The sequence below is a fragment of the Carcharhinus amblyrhynchos genome, chromosome 3 (assembly GCF_965287045.1).
Source record: "Carcharhinus amblyrhynchos chromosome 3, sCarAmb.v2.hapA, whole genome shotgun sequence".
Lineage (NCBI taxonomy): Eukaryota > Metazoa > Chordata > Chondrichthyes > Carcharhiniformes > Carcharhinidae > Carcharhinus > Carcharhinus amblyrhynchos.
The window spans coordinates 41,863,879-41,881,326 of NC_137326.1; the positions used below are offsets into that span (position 1 = coordinate 41,863,879).

A 17,448-nucleotide genomic window follows, 5' to 3' on the forward strand; every position below is an offset into this window, starting at 1 on the left:
AATGCCATGGTGAAATGAATAAGGTCAGGGATGCTCAAGAGGCCAGAATTGGAAGAGTGCCGATATCTTGAAGGGCTATAGGTTAGAAGAGATAAAGGTGGGTGGGTGAATCCATGGAGAGGTTGGAAGACAGAGATGAACATTTTAAAATGATGGTGTTGCTGGACCCTGGACTAACACAGTTCGCCGAATTTAGAGGTGATGGATAAATAGGACTTGGTGCATGTTAGAATATGGACAAAAGAGTTTTAGATGGTCTCATGTTAATGGTGGGTGGAAGATTAGAGTTTATTTATTCGTCCCAAGTAGGCTTACAATGAAGTTTTTGTGAAAATCCCCTAGTTGCCACTTTCCGGACCCTGTTCGGGTACAGTAAGAGAGAATTTAGCATGGTCAATACATATAACCAGCATGTCTTTTGGACTGTGGGAGAAAACCGGAGCACCTGGAGGAAACCCACGCAGATATGGGGAGGGTAAGCAAACACTGCACAGACAGTGACTCAAGCAGGGAATTGAATCCAGGCCCGTGGCGCTGTGAGGCAGCAGTGCTAACCACTGTGATAGAAGGCTAGTCAAGGAAATGTTGGAATATTCAAGTCTGGAAGCAACAAAGGAATGGGTAATGGTTTCAACATCACGTGAGCTGAGGCAGGAACAAAGTTGGGCAATGTTACAGAGATGGAAGCAGATGGCCTTGGCTTCAGCATGGACATGCCGTTGTGGTAACTTGGGGGTCAAACACTACACCAAATCTTTTGAGCAATCGAGTTCAGACTCTAGCATTTTCTGGTGGTGGTGGGGAGGAAGTCAGCAGCTAGGGAATGGAGCCTGTGACAAATGACTTCCCAGTTTTAGTTTGCTTCCAGGCAAGGAGCAGCATGTGATTGAGGAATAAGAGCAGGCCAAGGGTAGGTTCCTTGAAGACTCCAGCGAGAACAGGAAGAACAGCTGTTGCAGGTGTCTCCAGATATGACTGGATGGATTAGAATGGAGTCAGGCAAATGAGTTCAACCAGCTGGACAAAGGTGGAAATATATTGGAGGTGGATAGTGCAGTCATTCATGTCAAAGGCTGTGGACAAGTTGAGGAGAGATGTTTTATCACAGTTATGGTCACATAGGATGTCATTTGTAACATTGATAAGTGTCATGTCAGTACTGTGGCAAGATGTCAACTCTATTTACAATGATCCCAATGTGCAGTTCTAGGTAAGAGAAGCAGGGATTTATGAGGCAACACAAATTGTACAAAGTCCTATCATTCAACACCCCTGCGCATTTTAGGCCTCTGGAAAAGAAACGCCTCACTGGTTGGCTAGAGCAGAGAGGTCAAGGATTCTTCTTCAGGTGGGGGATTGAGATTTCAAAGGGAAGAGAACAGTACCTGAGGAGAGAACTGTTAACAATATCAGGTAGGATGGACATCAGGAAGAGAAATTGGATGGTTAGCCGTTTGGGGGAATAGAGCTGAGAGTACAGGAGCTGTATTTTATGACAAGATGAGCTCGGGAAGATATGAGAGGAAGCGGTGGCAGGCTGGGAGAGAAAGTAGAGCACGATACAAATTCAGCGTCCTTAAGAAAATGTGTCCGGGTGCACAGGGCTGGGACAAGGGAGGAAAACAGCAAAGGCAGTCAAATGGATGGTCTGTCACTGAATGCAGCCAAGGTATGGGCCCTGACAACATCCTGTCTGCAATATTGAAAGAAATGAAAATGTTGTAAATTCTTATCCGGTCAAGCACCATCTGTGGAGAGAAAATAGAGGGAACATTTCAGGGCTGTGACCTGTCTTCAGTATCAATTTGACAGAAGCTCCCTACACCTCCAAACAGGCCTGGTAAAAGACAGAAATGAATGTGACTCGGTTGGGTTTCTGTCCCCAGTACGTTGGGGGTATTAATCCCTTTGGCAGTTAAAATATAAGCAATTCTCCCATGTTGAAGATGAGGTTGGAAGAAATGTAGAATCAGGATTTAAGAAGGCAATTTGGAATAAAGAAGAGAAACCAGGATTATCATTGCATTCCGGGAAGGCCCTGGAATAGTGAGCAGACTTAGCAGAGGAGAGCAGGACATGTTATTGCAGCCAGCCACATCACTCAATGGATGGCTAAACCAACTGTCTAACGAAGAAGTTCAAGTTGTGTTCCTTGGATGTGAGGGAGTGGAGGTGAAACTGTACCAGGAGACTGAGAGAGAATAATGTTTTAATGGAGTCTGGGGATGAGGAAGTGATGTGTTGAATGGAAGGACAAAGGCTAAACAGGTGGAAATTTGATAATGCAATTGTCCAACCTGTTCATAATTTTAAAGATCTTTGTCTGGTCTCCTCAAAGTTTTCTCTTTTAAAATGAAGAAACCCCAGCCTGTTTAATCTTTCCCTTTAGTTGGAATTGCTCAGTTCTGGTGCTGACCTTTTCAAGCATTTTTGCACATTCTCCAGTTACCATAGAACAGTGCCCAAGCATTCTAAAGCCAATCTCACCGGATGTTTATTCACCCCCCCTCCCCCCACCCCCCAGTATTGGCAGGAAACTCACCATCCTTCCAAGAAGTGGCTGGGTGTGGGAAGATTGTGGTACGGAGCATGCCTGAGAGGCCGGCACATATCACTCCATTATTCTCACTATGACACTTAGGCTGGAATTCTCCAGTCATTCACACCCCACTGCCAGAAAGGATGTGTAATCTGGCGCTCAGCCAGATCTCCAATCATTGCAGTGGGATGGGAGAAAGCCGCTGAGGTGAATAATGGCTGGAGAATCCTGCTCTCGGTTTTATTTTGGTAGAATTCTGCCCTAAGTGATATAACGGTGAGAATACCAGAGCGATCTGCACTGGCCAATCAGACACACTCTGCACCACCACCATCCCACAATCACTTTTAGGGAGAGCGCTGAGTTGTACTGGGAGGCGGGGGAGGTGGGACCTTAACACATTGGCTGCAGAGAGCTCAGGCACTGTTTCACAAGAGCGCCCCAATCACCCAGTGCACTGGAAATCCATTCCATCCCCCCACTAGACATCAGGACCCCCTCCCATAGCACCCCCACCATAGCCCCCCCATCTTGGCTCCCACTTAGTCCCCACCACCCAACTTGAACTTCCTCAGTATCCAATGGGCACTGCCAGAATGGCAGATGAGCATTGTTGGTGTACCTGATGGGCACTCCTGGGGATGTGATGGCCACTGCCAGTGTGCCTGGTGGGCACTGCCAGGTGGACTCTTTCCTATGGATGCTGCCCAATCATGCTCTTGATCACCCAGGGTCTTCAATGGCCTCTGGCCCTCCCGACATGGCCATTGTGCCCGGTCTCTGCTAGTGGAGACCAGTAGTGATTCTTGCCATCCTCGCCTAGCGCCTGTACATTGGAAGATCTTGGGAGATGGAAGAATCTCGCATTGAATAGGCTATGCATATTTAAATGCTACTTTACACATGCTAATCAGCTTCACACCTTTTCTGGGCATAACCCCGTTTGTGCCATTAGAAAAAGACGGGGACAATTGCAAACTGTTTGGCAGTGGGCACAAAACCTATTTTTGGGTGCACACGCTGTTTTCCAGGGTTAGACACAATCTGCACCAGGTGCAGTGAGATTGGAAGATCACCCCCATGACTGGAAAATCTGTGAAAGGTCTGCTGATTATTGTCACACAAGCCAGACAAAAGGAAACTCCAACCCAGAATGTAAATTTATTACATCCAATTCATTTAGTAGCACCAATTTCCTTTTTGTGGCACGTAAATCCTTACATATAAACACAGAAGTTTACATGCAAAAGATCAATACTTACACTCCTTTGAAGATTGTAGAGATGCCTATCTCACCCAGATGTACACATACAAACGCATATAGGGCACCTAGATTAATATTTCCTATAATTAAATCATGCTGCTTCTGCCTCTTCTGTAAACACCTGACATATGCTCATGTTGATGAGTTACTGGTAAAACATATAACAGAGGCCAAGCAGATAAGGTGGACTTGATTCCAGCCAACATAAAATAAATATCACAACAAACAGTTGCAGCTGAGCCAAAGAAACCATTAATCGTTTGCTACTGTTCTTGTACAGTCCGCAGACCTTCTTCCTTTGGGCCAGTCCTTCATTCTCCTTGTTACCTGTGCCTGCCATTAATGAGGAAATTTAGGTTGCCAATTCTCTCTGTGATAATCCTGTACAGGACACAACACATGTTGTTATTTTGGTAAGCTTATTTCTACAGGCACACACACTTATCCAGCTCTCTATTCCAAAAGCTTGCTCAAGCTGAGGCCTTCACATAGCCTCACCATTCCACTTAGCCCTGGATGGGTTGGGAAGAAATGGTGAACAATGGATGAAATCTGTAGTACTGAAGTCTCCCAGTAGTTAGTCTTCAAACTATTCCACCACTAAGAATAACTTAATGTTGCATTACCAGGATGTGTGAATCATGGATAAGAGGTTATTAGAATAATTCTAAGCAGGGAATCAGGTGACATCTACACAATGTAAAGAGCAAGCCCTTGTGAATTAGGTACGTAGCGTACTGGGATCAAGTATTAAAAAGTTATGTGATTCACTGAGCTTTAAGGAACCATGAAAGTGGTTTGTATCTCTGCTACGGTTAGGATTGTTGATGCTGTCATGGGCCAAGGATGATACGGTGATAGGAATGGACAAACAGTGCATCATTTACCTGCTCTAAACCAAACCACAACTCATCAATCTAGTACCTACTGAGGCTTGGAAGCTATCACTGACATAGAAATTGAGAACTGCTGTACCTTGACTGGTACAAGGACTGATATATTGCTGGAAGACTCTCCCTGCAACTGGCTGTTCAGGAGATGGCATAGATAGCTGTCCCTTGGTTTGTATGGCCAGTGTAAGTGTGAGTGTTTTATGATTTTGTTGCTGCTATTCTGTCTCAAGCTCTTGCAATGATACAAGGGAGCTCATATAGCAGCCCATTTAGCACTGATTATGTGTTTACCTATTCTGGAGATATCCAACTCAAGTTGGGAGCAATGGGCATTGATGTAGAATGTATAGAAAACAGAAAAATTAGCATTAACAGCTCTTAACGGTCCTTTGCTCGACATTAAGCTATTGCCATTAAAATGATAAGAGCATTTGAATTAATAATTTTTTTACCCAAAGCAGAAAATTCTGAAAAGCACTAAAACCTCCTAGCTTATTGCCGCTTCTTCCTAATTTTCCTCCCCTTTCACACTGAACCCTGATAGGTGTCAATAGTAGAACATAAATCTAAAAATGGACTTGTTAACAGGCCAGGAGGGTAACTAAAACAAGTGTAAATTGTCTTCTTTAGGCAATCCTTTTCATATCCATTACAGCTCCTTCAAGAACTCCTGCTTCTAATACTGGTGATTTTAACCCACCAGGATGAAGAAGTTACACTTTTGTAAAACCCATGTTCATATAGAATCCCTGCAAGGTAGAAGGAGGCCATTCAGCCCATCAAGGCTGCAACAGCAGCAATCTCACCCAGACACTATTCTTGTAACCCCACATATTTATCCTGCTAATCCCCCCTGACACTAATTTAGCGTGGCCAATCAACTTAACCCACACATTTTTGGATTACAGGAGAAAACCAGAGAACCCAAAGGAAACCCATGCAAACATGGAGAGAAATTCCTCACCTGAGGCCAGAATTGAACTCAGGTCCCTGGCACTGTGAAGCAACAGTACTAACCATTGTGCTACCATGCCGCCATGTCAGAAAATACAAGTGAATGCAAAATGTTACACCTACAAAATTGTTCACTGAAGAGTGAGAATTCAGTGTACAAATTACTGACAGTTAAAATCACAACCGCATCTGGCCCCATTTTAAGATGATATGGAGATGCCAGCTTTGGACTGGGGTAAGCACCATAGGAAGTCTCACAACACCAGGTTAAAGGATGTTATGAGACTTCTCACTGTCCCATTTTGAGATGACAGCTTTGCATTTTAACCCACTTTCTTGGCTAAGCAGCAACGGCAGTTGCCCAAAACCAACAAATTTATTTTTAAAGTATTCAGGCTGGCCCCAAGGATACCGTTGATTGCCCACATTTTCATCTTTACCATTTTTTCCAGGTGGAAAAAGGTGGAGAGTTTCATGTGCAGCCTACCCAGCACAGAAGTAGGATCAGTGCTCAAAGAGAGCCTAAAATGTATATTACCACATGTTAAAGATCTTTCCTTGTGAGATCAGGAAAAGTGTAGGTGCTCCTGCAGGGCCTGAAAATCATACCCACCAAAATCTCACAACCCACCTCCCTTCATTTCCAGATTACAGCAAACCCCAGCAGCCAGTCCTGTGCAGAGGGGCAGTTTCCAAGCTGTGCAACATTCTGCAGCTTGCCAAGCTGTGAGGGAAGTCAGCCAGGGGCATTTAAATGAGGACTGGGAGTTAAAATGCCCCAGGCCTCTTTCTGTCTGCAGCAAGAGCATTTTTCAACTGACAAAAGAACTCATGCACTGAAAACCAACTCCAGTTTCAAAATATATTAATGTTTCAATAAGCGCTGAAAAGGCCAAGAAGATATATTGCAACTTTGCAGTAAAAAATGTAAATAACCTTCACTTGACCCAATGCCCTATTTATTTCCCATACCAATTTCTTTTCTAGTACAGTATCAATAATTTCTATTTGTCCACAGCATCCTAGCAATACACAATTCCCACACTTTAATCAATACAGGACATGCTTGTTGCTTGATAGCAAATAGAATTTGTCTCTTAAATAAAGTTGTAATAAAACTGTTGCTGTGTAATTACTAGATCTAACAACAGAGGTGAAAAATTATTCACCCTGTTCAGGAATGACAATAAGCTCAGCAACACACATACAACACATCCCTTCATTTCAAAGGATATTCCTTCTGTGCCTTTTATATCAGACTGGCTTTGAGCAAATCACCATTAACATGTCAATGAACATCCATTGACAAAAGGGGCAAGATGGATGTTAGCTAAGCCATGACTAACTTTGATTTTATTTTTACCCTTTTTTCCTCTTATTTCCTTCATCTTTTGTGTAATACCTTGCAGAAATAACAGGAAAGGCGAAAATGTTAAATGTTACATCAGGAGTGTTAGCAGTTGAATTTAAATAGATATGTATGCGAACAATTATGCTGAAACATTGACTGTCTTTTGGTATTCACAGAAGATATTTCAGAGGAAGATAACTTGTCAGTTATCAACTTACTGGATCACAAATGCCTATATGAAGCTATTGGTGTCAGTCAGCAAAACAGAAAAACAATACAACACATTTGGGAAAAAAATGACGCGCATAAGAAGTTCTTTTGAATTTGCTGGGCTGATAACATTATCTTGAACTTTGCCTCGTGGGATTTGGGGCTGCTTTGAAGAGCAACCTTATGTCTTCAGACAACTGTGTATGGAATTCAAGTTAAATGATTCATGTTGATTATAACAATGTCTTTGTCAACATAAATAGGTGTCAGCCTTAGCTCAGTTGGTAGGACTCTTGCATCTGAGTCAGAGGGGATGTGCTGCACTGTAGGAGGTACTGTCTTTTAGAGGGCACCATAGATCCTAGGGTCTAGCCTCTCGCTGTCCTGGCCAACATTTATCCTTCACTGAATATTATTTAAAAATAGATTATTGTCGTTATTCTGGTTAGTGGATGCCTTGCTGTGCAAGGATTCACTGCTGCATTTCCTATGCCACAACCACTTCACTTCAAAACTGTTTCATCAGCTCAAAAACACTGTGGACATCCTGAGATCATGAAAAGCACTATATAAGGCACTTCAAACGAAAAGAGAAATAATTGTTGACTGGAATTAAAATGAGAACTATCGGGATGCTGCAACACAAATATAATGCATTTGTGTGAAATTTTGATCCGTCATATTTATTTTGCACAGAAGTGTTTATCTAGTAGCATGCCATGTCATGATGTCAAGCCCTAACTTGTTAAGGTTAAAATCTAAAATAAAACTAACATTTGTGATAAAGGGCGGAGGCGAAAACAACGAGGACTGAAACAACATAGTCACAATTTTTTGGATCAGACATTGAAAATTGAAACGGAAAGATAAAGTCTTGGTTGTCATTTAAGTACTGGTTTATTACTTTTCAAATTTCCTGTGGTCTAGTGAACTGTGCGAGGAGTGAAATAGCAATTATGGCACCATTTTAAATCTAAAGCTTGAAGTTAAAAACTCCTTAAAGCTCTGAAGCAAAATTACGGAAAGCAAAAACAAACATTTTTGATACAAGCGTTTTCCAAAATGCGAAGTAAACTATGACCATACTTTAGGAGCAGAGAACTAGATTAAGCATTTCTTTTTCAGAGACTACAAACAGAATAAGACCAAAGTGCCAAGTTCAAAGATGAGCTTAAATTTACATATGCTTGGAGAACTGCATCACTGTGTGTGTGTGTGTGTGTGTGTGTGTATGTGCAAGCATGCCTGTGTGCACATAAATACATTTATAGTCAGCAAAGTGCTGCGTAAAGAGAACTGATGTATGCCTTGGAGGCAGCTCTTTTATCATAATTTTAGTCAAAAAGAAAACCATTTTACCGGACTAGAATCTTTGTGAATCAACATAAGTCAAGAGGTGCTTCACCACTTCAATTCACGCAAAAGGGTTGGATTCTAATTTTGTTTTTTTTTTAAAGCCACTTGTATATTCTGCTCTCTCTATGAGTCACAAAATTTGGGTGAGGTTTTATCTCCATGACTCAATATAACCAGAAAAATAATTTTTACTGCAATTTGTACTGCAAGTGACCTTCGATGTTTTAAAAAAAAAGCCTTTTGTGTATTTTGGTTCTTGTATGAATCGCCAAATTTCAACTCACCCTATTTGTGTGACTTGGTGAATACAATCTATTTTGGGCAGATTGGCCTTGTAAATGTTTAACTCTGCATCCCTTACCGAACAGCTAAGTCTGCCTCTTGAAGAAAGGTGAATAGTTCACATCAGGGTGAAAAATTCTTAGAGCATCTATTTCAACAGTGTACAGGTAACTTATTTGCAATTTATCATTTCTGAATTTGTGAAGAATCATCTGACAATCCTGTTATCTCTCAATCCAGCTCCTAAATCTACTTGATTAATATTAAACAGGTTAAAATACTTACTATAATCAAGCAACACTTCCAAGAATTACGAACAAAGCAGAAACTGACTATTGGGATAAAATTGTGCTCTTTCTGAAAAGTTTTATTTCACCAAAGTTTCTGTTCACTCATTTATATTTTGACATTACAAAATCTGCCATGACCCAGTACAATCAGGCAGTTTTTAAAAATTTTTTAATAAATTTTGCTTCATAGAGTTTTATTCAATGTAGTTTAAAGAGGTACCTTTATGGGTAAAATTTTACATCTGCCAGGCAGGTACATGCCTGACCTGAAACATGTTAAATAGTGTGTGATAATATAAGACGCGTATCTCAACATCATCACACACTCATGTAATATTTTGGTTGGTGGGCACAGGCGCAGATTAGCAGTGTGTCTGCCAACAGACCTTTCAGTACTTTAATTCTTATGAAAAAACAATTCAAATTAAGTCCAATCATGTTCCCCACCTGAGGGATAAACAAGATCCAAGCTGACAAGACAAAGCATTGCATCCTCATCCAGGGCGCAGGCTAACAAGACCTGAGCTGACAAGAGGGGGCATTGTACCTCCTGGGCTTGATCTAATGCTTCATCTTGGCCAAAAGGCCAAAATGTCATTGAAAAATTACATTAGGGAAAGCTTCAGTTTAACCTCATTGGCTACCCTAATCTTGGGGGGAATAAATCTCCACTTCATAGAATCTCTACACTGCAGAAGGAGGCAATTCAGCCCATCAAGTCTGCACCAACCACAATCCCACCCAGGCACCACTCCTGCAACACCTCATGTCTACCCTGCTAATCCCCCTGACACTATGGTTAATCCAGCATGACCATCCAGCCCCTCTTTGGACTGTGGGAGGAAACCAGAGCACCCGGAGGAATCCCACGCAGACACAGGGAGAATGTGCAAACTTAAACAGCCATCCAAGGCTGAATCAAACCCTGGTCCCTGGCACTGTGAGGCAGCAGTGCTAACCACTTTGCCACAGTGCTGCCCAACATTTTACTTGCTCAGTGCCGGATTTAGGCATAAGCTAAACAAACTACAGCTTAGGGCCTCACAATCCTCAGGGGCCTCACAAAATTTCAGAAGGTTTACAATGAAGAGAACATTTAAGTACGGATACCAGAAAAGAAAAAGAAAGCACCAGCTTGAAGAGCAACTCAAAAAATTACCAACAGTTATCAGAGAGATCAAGCCAGCCAAATGATCAATATGTAATCAGTAAATGCATTCATTTGAAAATAATTTGTATTTTTCACTTTAAATACCTTGCTATTAAATAATTAAAAGGCATAATTATGTTTTCAATGTTTTTTGTGGTGACCCAAGGTCCTGTTTTGGTACGTACCTTTGTGAGACCTTTTGGTGTAACTTTTTAACAAGGGGCCTCCAAGCTTTATAAGAACATAAGAAATAGGAGCAGGAGTAGGCCATCTAGCCCTTCGAGCCTGCCCTGCCATTCAATAAGATCATGGCTGATCTAAAGTGGATCAGTTCCACTTTCCCACTTTCTCCCCATAACCCTTAATTCCCTTGTCTATCAGAAACCTATCTACCCGTGACTTAAATATATTTAGCGAGGCAGCCTCCACCACTTCAACAGGCAGAAAATTCCAGAGATTCACCACCCTTTGAGTGACAAAGTTCCTCCTCAACTCCGTTCTAAACTGCACCCCCCCCCACCTTATCTTGAGGCTGTGCCCTCTAGTCTTGCTGTCCTTTCTAAGCGGGAAGAATCTCTCCACCTCTACCCTATCCATCCCTTTCATTATCTTATACGTCTCTATAAGATCCCCCCTTGTACTTCTTATATAGCTTGGGGCCTCACCAAGTCTAAATCCGGCACTGTCTGCCCCATGCGATCACTAGCTCAGCGCATGGGAAACACAGGCAGGTAGAACAACCATTTTGTAACTTTTTGGATTCAAGGGCAGGATAAAAGGGGAAAGGAGCAAATGCTGGATGAGGAGCTGGAAGTTTCAGAGAGGCACTTGAGGTGGTGTATCGGATGTTTGAGAGGGTGTTTTCTGTTTTGCACAGTGTGGAGCTCTCTGGACATTGCTGTCCTCTCGCTGGCCACTGGAGTTCCCCTGCTTCCTGTTATTGTCTACCAGCACTGGCCATTCTGTAGGCAGTATTGCCTCTTCAGCATCTACATGCTGCCCTTAAACTCTGCAGCGGACTGCTCTTGGACAGGCCACCGACTGCAGGCTTGCCTACCACCTCCCCCTTACAATCCCGCTGTCCCGACGCGACCATCATTTACACTGGCTGCTAATTAAGCGGCCAGACAGCGTAATATCGGGATTGTGAATTGATCTCGGGCTGGGAAACACGACTGTCTCCCGTTCCATCCACCAAGCATAGACATCATGCATGAAATTCTCCCCTGTGAAATTTGAACAAAACATTTGCAAGTAGGTTTATCACAGTAGGTAAGTATTTATAATCAGTGACATTTGAGTAATCAATTTTAAATGACTGAAATTTCCCTTTGAAAGTATGGAAAACTAGACCATGATTCTCCCAAAAGTGCTGAAAACTGTTCTAAATCCCGACTGTTCTATCAGTTCAGCTTCTCACCTGAATTCCCACACTCTGTGCACTGAAGAGGTCCCAGTCATGAACTTCCCATTTATTGGCTAGCTTGATCGCTGGCCTGCCTGGGACCATCGCAGTGCTGCCGCTCCAGCACCCCCTCTCCCACCCTCCTCCCAAAAAAGCCCGACCGCAGCCCTCACAACAATTCCCGGGCCAGCCTTGACCTCCCCCCCTGTTCTGAGGCGCCCCGATGTCCAGGCCCCATCCCCTAGCAGTGAAGATCCTCCCCACCCTCCTCACCCAGCAGGCCTCCCTCCTCCCTGCTGATTACCCCGCCCCTGGGTCAGAACCTCCACCCGCTGGGGTCAGACCCCTCTGGAGGCAGGACCCCCCCCCCACCCCCCACCCTGCAAACCACATCCCCTCCCCCAAACCACCCCAATTGCTGCCTTCCCTCCATCTGTGAGAAACGCAGCTCACAGTCAAACAATTTAGTGAAGTCAAGTTCTGAAGGAGCAAGATATTTTATTTAACGTTCTTGCAAGACCGGGTGTCCAGTAAAATAGACACACCTTACATCGATTTGCAGCACATTTTTATACTTTTTTTACAAGCATTGTAATGGCTTTGCAATGTGTTGTTCTCCCCTAATTGGGGGTCCCTGTCCCATCTATGTGTTGTCATTCCCCTATTGGCTCGAGGTGCCCCAAGTTTCCATCCCCTCTTCTCCCCATCTAACCATGTCTCCTATTATCACAAGAGTGCATTAGTAAACTCATCCGTCTTATCCAACACTGTTACATGTCCAGCTCAGATTGGCGGTAATCAATCCTTTGCCAACTTAATCACCGCTGTCCCGACTATCTCAGTGACCTTTTTCCCCCTTTTATGCTTAGTTGTAGAAACAACACATCTTGTATGCCATTTGGTTTTTATAACTTGGACCCACACATCTGGTGTTATTCCTACACCACAGGCAGTCTTTTTATTGTCCCTGACTATTGCTCTGTTAGCAGCAGCAAATTTTATGCCCTATGTTTGTGACTAAAATCACAGTTGTTTCCATAATGTGGGTTATCAATGTGCCTGACTATACCCGGTCTACCTAACTTTATGCTATTTTTCTATGGTGTACAGATATATGTGTTAACAGCATCTTTGCCTGTTGCTCACACATCCCAGACCGATACTGTCTGCAGAGTGGCAGCGAGATCCCCCACCTCCACTGATCATCCCTAGGCCCTGCCCACAAATTGGTTCCAGCCCCTTGGCTCTGCCCAATTCCGATGGGCTATGCCAAGTGCTGTCTGGGCATGGGCACTTTGCTCCTTGGGCAGTGCCAGGAGGCACAGGCCAGCACTGCTGGGGTGCCCGTACCACCCCCGTCCACTCGACTCCCTGAGGTGCCTCGATTGCCCCCTCCTCACTCTGGCAGGGTCTTATGCTAGTTAGTTCCCCGAATGTGGGGAGCTAGTCTCACATCCTGTGGGAATGAAGTACTCGTGGCAGGGTGGGAGATTCAATCGGGACCTAAAAGGTCCTGATAATGAACAAATGTATATATTTAAAATACATGCAGAAAAGATTTAAATGACTTACCTGTTTTCCTGCCGGTTTCCAGCATAGTCTAACCAGCAACTGTTCGCCGGCTCTGGGAGATACGCAAGGCCACAGACGCATGTCTCCCACCCCAACACAATAGAAAAGTTGCGGGTGGCAATGGGAGAATTGCAGCACTATGTTCTAGTTGTAAATAACACCTAACGTGCAGAGATTAATAAATTTCATCGTAAAAACAAAAATCACATTTGAGAGTGTGTTAGAATGTATGTTTTAGTGTTTTAGGGCCCTGGAGCCCAAAAGAATCAGTTTAATTTTGAAAGCGTCCCCAAAAACTCACAAACAAGCACAACTGACGGAAACTCCCAGTGGTGATTATTTCACCCTGGGTGGGTGGGTGGGGTAGCCAGTTTTTGGGCGGGACCCGCTTTCAGCATAATATTTTTAAAATTAGGACGTGGGATTGTAGAAATTCAATTTGACTGAACGTAAATGGTGTTTATATTTCTGTTGCCTTTTTCAGCTGACTTGCACCAGAAAAAACAATGCAACAGAACGGAAATTGCAGTTCCATACATTGAAACACAGTCAACATATTGAATCGCATTCTACACATTGAAAGGTACACAATACTAAAGCTCAATGAGTGGCTATCTCATCAGCTGCAGTGCATATGGCAGTAACATATTGAAGCTCAGATAGTGACCACCATGTTCAACAAGTTGCATTTGTTTATTAATATCATCTTAATTCTCAAATACGTTGCTGCCTTAAAATGCATCCAAATTTGAACTAAAGTATTATTAACTTATTCAGCATTCTTCCATGCATTTCAAAAGACAAACTTTTTCTTTGTGAGAATCCCCTCTTGACTCCTCCAAAATACTGATATACTCTGGGGAATCTGCCTTACTTTCCAAAAGTCATTTTTTTGAAAGGAAAACAGTGCTATCATTGCAGAGGGCACTTATAATTTGCACATGGCAGTGAAAATAACACTGCTTAAAAACATACAAACACAAATCTGGTGGCAGACTGACAGAAATCTGCGGATCTCTCATTGCAGGGATCAAGTTATATGTACATAAAGGCACAGTGACCCTGATTTGAAAACCTAGTGTACATTATAATTGTTTGTAGCCAAGAAAATCTGTAATTTATGACCTGTGGAAGGTGCGTCTCACATAGTGCTGATAACATTTTAATAAACTAATAAAAAGGAAAACTTTCCAAAACACACAAGAAGAAAAATAGCACCTAATGTGCAGAGATTAATAAGCGTCACATGGACTGTTATAAACCTGTAGCAATTTGACTTCAGTTCATTTTCTTTATATGCCTGTGTAACACCAATGTGCAGCTATTTGATTTTTACAGGGTATAGGTTTTTTTATAACATACAGAAGGTTAATTTCTCTGGAGAAAAACCCAACTAGTGGAGAGCACTGTGCCCGTTTTCTCTCCAGAAACAACATTCTGCTACACTTTGGTAAGATTTCTCCCATCGTCAGAGATTGAAATGAGATCCAGTGTTCATGTCCTGAATTTGATGTTACAATTTTCTGTTGATGGCCAGGAACCAGCAGGATCCTGGGCCTACCAATGTCCAGTTGTCAAAAGGGTACATGAGTGAAGCAGAGTATGTGGAATTAGCCATAGAAAACAGGGAAGTCCAAGTTATTGTTAGCGCAGATCACTGTCTCAGCACCAGCATGCTTTGCAATGCCATAAATGGGAAGGAACACTTCTGTGCCTCTACAAATGACCAATTAAGCAGTCCTTTCCAGTGTTATTCTCCATATAATTGATAAAGGCATTAAATAGAACATCAAGTGGGCAAGCTTGCGATTCACCTCTTCTCAGAGAGTTGGGGTACAGGATTCTCGGAACTGGATTACACATGCTAAATAGAATCCTTGATTTACATAGAACAAAGAACATTACAGCGCAGTACAGGCCCTCGATGTTGCGCCAACCTGTGAAACCAATCTAAAGTCCATCTAACCTACACTATTCCAATGTCATCCATATGTTTATCCAATGACCATTTAAATGTCCTTAATATTGACGAGTCCACTACTATTGCAGGCTGGGCATTATTTGACCTTGTATTCATCATGCTATTGATCCCATTACCTAGGTCCATGCCTGCTGAATAGTGGTCCTGGGTTTACCAACACAGGTCCTAGGGAACATTACCTACTGCTTACACAGAATCATAGAATCCCTACAGTGTAGAAGGAGGCCATTCAGCCTACTGATCCTGTACTGATAACTGCTGTGACTTCCTCCACAACATCTCCAGAAAGGCGTCAGAATCTTGGGGGTTCTGCATCCCACCATCCCAGTTCTGAGATTTTCCTTCTTGTAAAAGAATAACAATGAAATCTGTGACATACATTCCCACTATAAATAGACCTCAGGATGTCTTCTGTAAACTGCACAGAGAAAATTAGTAGAGTGCTCGATTTCCAATGCAATTGGGTTTCTGGCATAGGCATGATAAGCCAATTGGCCTCCTATTGTGCTATCATTTATTTTCTTCTATGTAGCCTCTCAGTGGATATTAAAATGAAATCCAGTCATTGAAATGATCAAGTCTTCATGCTGGTGATGACATTAGGGTTTTCAGGTATTTCCCCACTGCTACCAACCTGCCCCTATTCCTGCCTGAAATTAAAAGCATGGCTTTTGACAGAGAGAGGAAAAGAACAAAACCAGAAGACATCAAAATAAGATAATCACAGCAATATCAAATAGGGAATTCAGAGGCAAGTTCTTTACCCAGAAAGTAATATGAGCGTGGAACTTGATATTGCAAGGAGTGGTTGAGATTAATAACACAGATGTATTTAAAGAGAATTTTGAAAAGGATATTAGGGAGAAGTGAACAGAGTAATAATGCTGATAGAGTTAATTGATAAAGGAATCTGGAGTGGAGAATAAACATTGGCACAGACTATTTGCACCAAATGGATGTCTTTATGCTCCACATGCCAAATAATAATCCATGTATATAATATTTATTGGGAGATAAATCAAAAAACGTTTGGAAAATAGTCCAATTCTAATCTTTTCGGAGTTGAAAGCAATTTTGTAAACTATCCCGAGCAGCTGATTTATAAGGGGCAAATTTTACAGCCTTACTCGTCCAAAGTCAAAAGACCTTTCCACGGTGCACCCCTCTCTCGCTCTGATTCCCATGCCAGGTGGGGTGGTAAAATTCTGGCCAAGAAAACAAGCAGGAATAGGCTACTTGGCCCTTTGGACCTGCTTCACCTTCCATTAAGATCATGACTGATCTGATGGTGGTCTTAACTCCACTTCTCTGCTTGCCCCCATAACCTGTTACACAGAATCATAGAATCCCTACAGCATAGAAGGGGGCCATTCAGCTCACCGGGTTTGCACCAACTCTCCAACAGAGTATCTTACCCAGGCCCTCTTCCTGTAACCTCACACATTTACGCTGCTAATCCTCCATCTTTAAACACTAAAGGCCAATTTAGCACAGTCAATTCTTTGGACCGTGGGAGAAAACTGGAGTCCATGAAGGAAACCCACACAGACATGGGAAGAATGTGTAAACTCCACACAATCACTCAGGGCTGGAATGAAACTCAGGTCCCTGTGCTGTGAGGAGGCAGTGCTAATCACTGTGCCACCATGAAAGACACATTTGCATTGATATAGTGCCTTTCCTGACCAGCACATGTTATTTTCTAGATAAACAGGTCCTTTGAAATGCAGATATTGTTATAATGTGAAAAATACAGAAAGCAATCAAAGGGGGTACCTGGATTTGAACCAGGGATTGCTTGATCTGCAGTCAAATGCTCTACCACTGAGCTATACCCCCCTCACATTTGAGTACTTTATAGATCAAAAATTTGTCTAACTCTACATTGAATAAATATATGTTGCTGTTCTCTGAAGTGGAGAATTCAAATAATTCTTCTCTGGGAGAAGAAATTCCTCCTCATCTCCATCTTAAATGGGACGTGCTATATTTTTGGCCCTGGTGGACGTTGCAGATGCAGGGAACAGGACAATGGTGCAATGTGGCAGGCAATGTGACACTCCTATTGCCACCAGATTCCAGGCTGAGTGAGACACCGAATCACCTTGAGGTTTGAATCCTTTTCTTCATGTTAAAACTGTTGGTATTGTGATCCTGTGCATGGGCCAAACTGAAATGAAATACATCCCATTCAGCAAAAT

General features: G+C 42.6%; 1 non-coding gene across 1 annotated transcript; it reads right to left on the reverse strand.

Annotated features, from left to right (window-relative positions):
• Positions 1-17,014: 17,014 nt before the first annotated feature.
• Positions 17,015-17,086, reverse strand: trnac-gca (transfer RNA cysteine (anticodon GCA)). Its single transcript has one exon. It is a non-coding gene; the product is annotated as a tRNA-Cys (tRNA).
• Positions 17,087-17,448: the final 362 nt, after the last annotated feature.